Genomic DNA, 5,929 nt, shown 5'->3' on the forward strand with positions numbered 1-5,929 from the left:
CATAGTGAGAAAGCAAACCACCAGGTCCAGGACTCGAACCACAGTTGGCCATGTGGGAAGCTAATTCTCTTAACCACCATGCCACCTGTCGGCCCAAACATGATGAACTTTCAAGTGAGAGGATAACTTAAAATCATGTGTTATAAATGTTGCCTTATGCAACATTGTTTTATTGAGGAATATCCTGAAATTTAAATTGCATCAGGTATTTCTGAATAAAAAAGGTAGTTTGGTTTCTGCAATTTAATAAACACTATATGATCTAGAAATCTCTACAGGGAGAGGTGAGACATAGTCAACAAAACTTGGTAAGCAACAGGGTCATCATTCATTTTACATACTTTTGTGGAAAGGGAAAGAAAGTATTTCATTTTGCTTTCATATTTTGTTACTTTTTTAAAAGTCAGGAAACATGAAAACTATGAAGATACAAACATGGCTCTATTATTAGGCAAATCAATAATTAGAAAATTCTTGATTAAAAGTATGAGAACTTTCCCACAAATTGCTGTAAGTCACACAAAAATTCCAAAACAGGGGGCCAGAAGGTGGGGCAGTGGTTCAGGTGTTGGATTCACACAGGGCTGACTGAGTTTCAAGTCTCAGACCTGGAGGCTTGCTTTGTCACTTTCTCTTCTCCTTCTCTCTGGTGAATGTGCTCTATAGCAAATTTAAAAATTATTATAAATAGGGACCAGCTGTTAGTGTAATGGCTATGTTGCTGGTCTCCCATGTAGTCGACCGCGGTTCGAGTCCAGGACCCGGTGGGTTAACTTAAAACTCACACTGGGCACGTGTGCGTGCGTGCCCAAGATCCCGAGAGGAGAATGGAGGAGAAGGGATTGCGGTGTGGCCATCCCCCCTGGGGGGTGATTTCTCGCTTTCTGGCTCTCTGTCCCTCTCTGTCTGTCTGGCGAGCGCACATGCCTAAAGAAAAAAAAAAAAAAAAAAAAAAAAACCTCTTCCCCCCAAAAGTAAATAAATAAATAAATAAAATTAAATAAATAATTCTAAAAAAATGCTGAAATACATAAATTTGGAATCAATAACATTTTAAAAATATAATATAAATCGCAAATGATTGAAATGGACATTAACATATAATTCAACAATTGAATAAAATAATTAAAATGCATTTTTTAGGTATAATTAAATTCCTCCATTATTTATAGCAGGAGTTCATAGACTTTTCCAATAAACTATCAGGTAGTTAATATTTTAGACTTTGCAGGTCTTAAGTTTTTATTACTACTTGACTGTATGGTAGGGCAAAGTAGCCATAGACGATGCATAAAAGAATGAGTATAGTTGTGTTCCAATTAAGCAATTTACAAAAATAAGCAGGTGCCCAGAATGGGACAATAGATTATTGCCTGCCAAATTTCATATCTTGGAACATAAGGCTTCAAAATATAGCAAATTATTATGAAAAGATTTTATATTTAAAACTCATACAGCCATCCCCTATTTACTATTGCCCACATTTTCTTTCCCTCACTCCATTTATTTTCTCTCCTTCCCTTCCCAATCTTTTCCTCCCTTCCTTTGTTCTCTCTCGTTCTTCCACTCCACCCTCCACCTTCTCCAGTAGCCAACCAAAGCAAGCAGGGACAAGATGTGCTATAGAAGGAACCTACCTTAGTGGGCAAAAGTGTCCAATGACTGGTCATGTTGAAATTGCCAACTCATGGTAATAATAAAAAACAGACTGACCTTCAGTTGGTTTTATTATGGCATCAACATTCTCTATCATTTTTATTGCCCTTGTTGTTTGCACGCAAAACAGACTGCTCCACCATCCACCCTGCGTAGTTTGCTACTATTCTTTCATATCTTACACAGGAAATCTAACTGCACAAGATGTACTTTCTTTCTGAATTATTAAATATTACTTAACTGTTGTCTGGAAGTGATTGGACACATCATCATTTATTTAATGGATCCCATAATGGATAGTTGAACTATTTCCAGTGTGTTCTGGTACAAATGGTGCCTAACTAAATATACTCGAATACTCATCTTTGCACATTTGTGGGAGTATTTAGTTTGGATTAAATCCTAGAAACTAAATCGATGACACATGAGAAACTTTAACAAATATTGTCACATTGTTCTTCAAAAGTTATGTATTGATTTCAGCTCTACCTAACACTAAATGATAGTCTTTTCTCCATGTTCTTTTCAAAAAAGAATACAATGATACTCTGAATTTTTGCCAAACTATTAACCCAAAAAAATGATACAAGTGATACTTCATTTTACTTCAAGTTACATTTCTTTTTTTTTTTTTTTTTTTTTTTTTTTTTTTGGGGGGCTTTGGCCCCCCCAAGAGAGAGAAAGCGAGAAATCACCCACAGGAGGAATGGCCACACCAGGATCCCTTCTCCTCCATTTCTTCTTGGGATCTTGGGCACGCACCTGGTGTGAGTTTAAGCTACCGGGTCCAGGACTCAAACAGAAGTCAACTACATGGGAGTCCAGCAACAAAGCCATTACATCAACTGCTGATCCCTCACATTTCTTTCAAATATGATTAGATATTTTTTATTTTTCCTTTTAAAATGCTCTTCAAGAGGCAATGGTGTTTAACTGGGTTCAGGTGGAAGGAATCTCCACAGAGGCAGTCTTATAAACACACACAGAGTTTACCACATTCAGGTACAATCTGTTAAAACTGCACACCTGATTAGGTTGGGTCAGTCTTGTTAAGATTTATCATGTACCTCCTTTAGATGAATGTGTTAAGATAGATCTGTTTTGTAAACACTAAAATCTCTCACAGTATATCTCCCCCCTCACGAGAGATATTTGCTATAGGGCACATGAGGTCACTGGAGAGAAAGACAAAAAGTGAGAAATCACCTCCCAGGGGGGGATAGCCAGGCTACAATCCCTTCTCCTACATTCTCCTCTCGGGATTTGGGGCACTCAAGCTCATGTGCCCAGCGTGAGTTTGACGTCTCCGGGTCCAGGATTCAAACTGTGGTTGACTACATGGGAATCCAGGAACATAACCATTATCCATCTACTAGTCCTAATGTAAATTATTTTAATTTTTGTAAAAAATAAATAGTGATAGGGGCTATTATGGGGTTAAGGCACAGGACTCCCACATGGTCGACTGCAGTTTGAGCCCCAAACCTGGCGGCTTGAAAAACTGTGGTTGACTACATGGGAATCCAGGAACATAACCATTATCCATCTACTAGTCCTAATGTAAATTATTTTAATTTTTGTAAAAAATAAATAGTGATAGGGGCTATTATGGGGTTAAGGCACAGGACTCCCACATGGTCGACTGCAGTTTGAGTCCCAAACCTGGCGGCTTGAAACTCACACCAGGTGTGTGTGCAGGCGCTCCCAAGACCCCAGAGTGGAGAGTAAAAGAGAAGGGATTTCAGCATGGCCATCCTCCATCGGGGGGGGGGTGATTTTTTACTTGCTTTCTCTCTTTCTGTCTCTGGTGAGCACATGTGCCTTATAGCAAAAATCTCTCCTCCAAAAGTAAATTAAATAAATTGTTACAAATATTACTGTTTGGGGACTAGCAGTTAACATAATGGCTATGTCCCTGGACTCCCATGTAACTCTACTGCAGTTCGAGTCCCGGATCCAGTGGCTTAAACTCACGCTAGGCACGTGTGCATGCATGCCTGAGATCCTGAGAGGAGAATGGAGGAGAAGGGATTGCAGCGTGGCCATCTTCCCTGGGGGGTGATTTCTTGCTTTCTGTCTCTCTGTCTTTCTCTGTCTCTCTGGTGAGTGCACACGCCCTATAGCAAAAACCTCTCCAAAAGAAAAATATTTCTGTTTGATGTGTATTATCAATCACATCACTCTAATTTGAGTGTATTTTCCAAAAACATACCTTCTCTTCAGAAGGCTGTAGGTCTCCTCTTTTACCTGGAAATGAGGGTAGAGTAGCTTTAGCCACGTTCACTCAGAGTACTTAATAACGAATTAACAATTTCTAATCTAATTTCATATACACCACTTAGCCTGCATATTTTACTCCTTCACTTTACTCTCATAACTTCATTCAGTCCATCAAAATAGATTATGGACTTATTGCAGAAAGTTATATATCATAATTGATTTCTACAAAAAACTTGAACTATGTAAGATATTGTTTCATAAGAATTAATGTATTATAATGAGATGATAACTTTAGGCAAACACATGATAATCTAATAATCTTGAAAACATTTTGGATATTGACTTATAGGGAAGTCTTGAGGTGTTTTTTAAGTGTAAAATATTATTTATAAACAAACAAGAATCATCCAGCCACTCTATTTTATGAAGTAGTACAGCCTTTAATCCTGCCCCCTTTCTCTGGCTCTCTAACCACTGCTGGCCTCTCCAGCCAAAGAGTAGAACTTTATTTCTCTTTGCAGTTCCTTCCAATTCCAGTTAAAGGAATAGCAATCTAATAGTTATTATTGTCCCAATTACTGTTGTAAAAAGATAGAACTTTGTACTAGAGAGAATTTTTTCCTCTGGCCATATTATAACAACCCAAACAAAATTCCTATACCCAAATATGATACTCTGTCTTCTCCCATGTTGGAATGAATGAACTGTCAATTCAAGTGTTCCACTCATTCACTGTGGTCTACTCCAAGGCATAATTTCTGCAACCATCCCCTCTCTTTCTTTCTTGCATCATTGTAAGCAATATGTCAGACTCTAGGGCTCTGTTCTAGTACTCCTGATCTGCATCCATTCCCTAAGTGATATACAAACTTATGACTTCGAATACTGTGACTCTTCTGAAAAGTATCTCACTTGCATCTGCAAACCAAATCTCGCTTCTGAACTCTAACCTATTTAAATTGCTTAGTTAACATACCCACCCATATAAATAAGAGGCATCTTTAACGTATACAAAACTGAATTATTGATTTCCCCATATCTTTTTCTCTCAAAGTCTCCATCTCAGTAAATGCAATTCCATTTGAAAGTGCGACCAGCATACGGAGGAATGGTTATGTCACTGGACTCCCACATAGTCAACTGTGGTTCGAGTCCCAGATCCCGTGGCTTAAAACTCACACTGGGCATATGTGCATGTGTCCCCAAAATCCTGAGAGGAAAATGAAGGAGAAGGGACTGCAGTGTGGCCATTCCCCCTGGGGGATGATTTTTTTGTTTTCTGTCTCTCTCTCTCTCTCTGTGTCTGTCTCTGGAGAGCACATGCGCCATAGGCAAAAAATCTCTCTTAAAAAAATTAAAAGAATAATTGATTTCTCTTTTTTCCTCATTGCTATGCACAGCTAACTATGAATACTCTCAACTTTTTCTTCAACTCTATCCAGAATCTGATCGTTTCAGATAATCTAATTCTTTTTTAAATAATTATTTCATTTAACTTTATTTATCCATTTATTTATTTAAATTTAATCAGAGAGGGACAGAGCGAGAGAAAGAGAAAGTGATAAAGCAAGCTGTCCGGTCCAGGACTTGAACCACAGTCGGCCATGTGGGAGTCCAGCACCCTTAACCACCATGCCACCTGCCAGTCCCCAGATAATCTAATTCTAATTGCCTTGCAGCTACCACCCTGATCCAAGTGACTATTAGAATTGATTTTAACTCTGTGGACTCACTCCTCCTACCTCTGCCTTAGTGTAGTCTGATATAATAGCCATAGTTTTGTGGGGTTTTTTACAGCAAAAGTCAGATCATGCCTTGTCTGTTTTCCAACCTCAAATAGCTCTCCAGTTTCCTGTGAATGAAAACAGAAGTATCATTTACAAGGCCTTATATGACCTAGCCCAATGGGATCTCCTTCTGATCTCATCTCTCACCACACCCTCCTTGTTCCCTACTGGTCATGCTGACACATTTGCTATTTTCTAAAACACATTGGGCCCCCTCTCATCTCAGGAGTGTATGTTTGTCTTTCATTTCCACATAGATCAACTCT

Source organism: Tupaia chinensis, unplaced genomic scaffold, assembly GCF_000334495.1.
Source record: "Tupaia chinensis unplaced genomic scaffold, TupChi_1.0 Scaffold148587_1, whole genome shotgun sequence".
Lineage (NCBI taxonomy): Eukaryota > Metazoa > Chordata > Mammalia > Scandentia > Tupaiidae > Tupaia > Tupaia belangeri.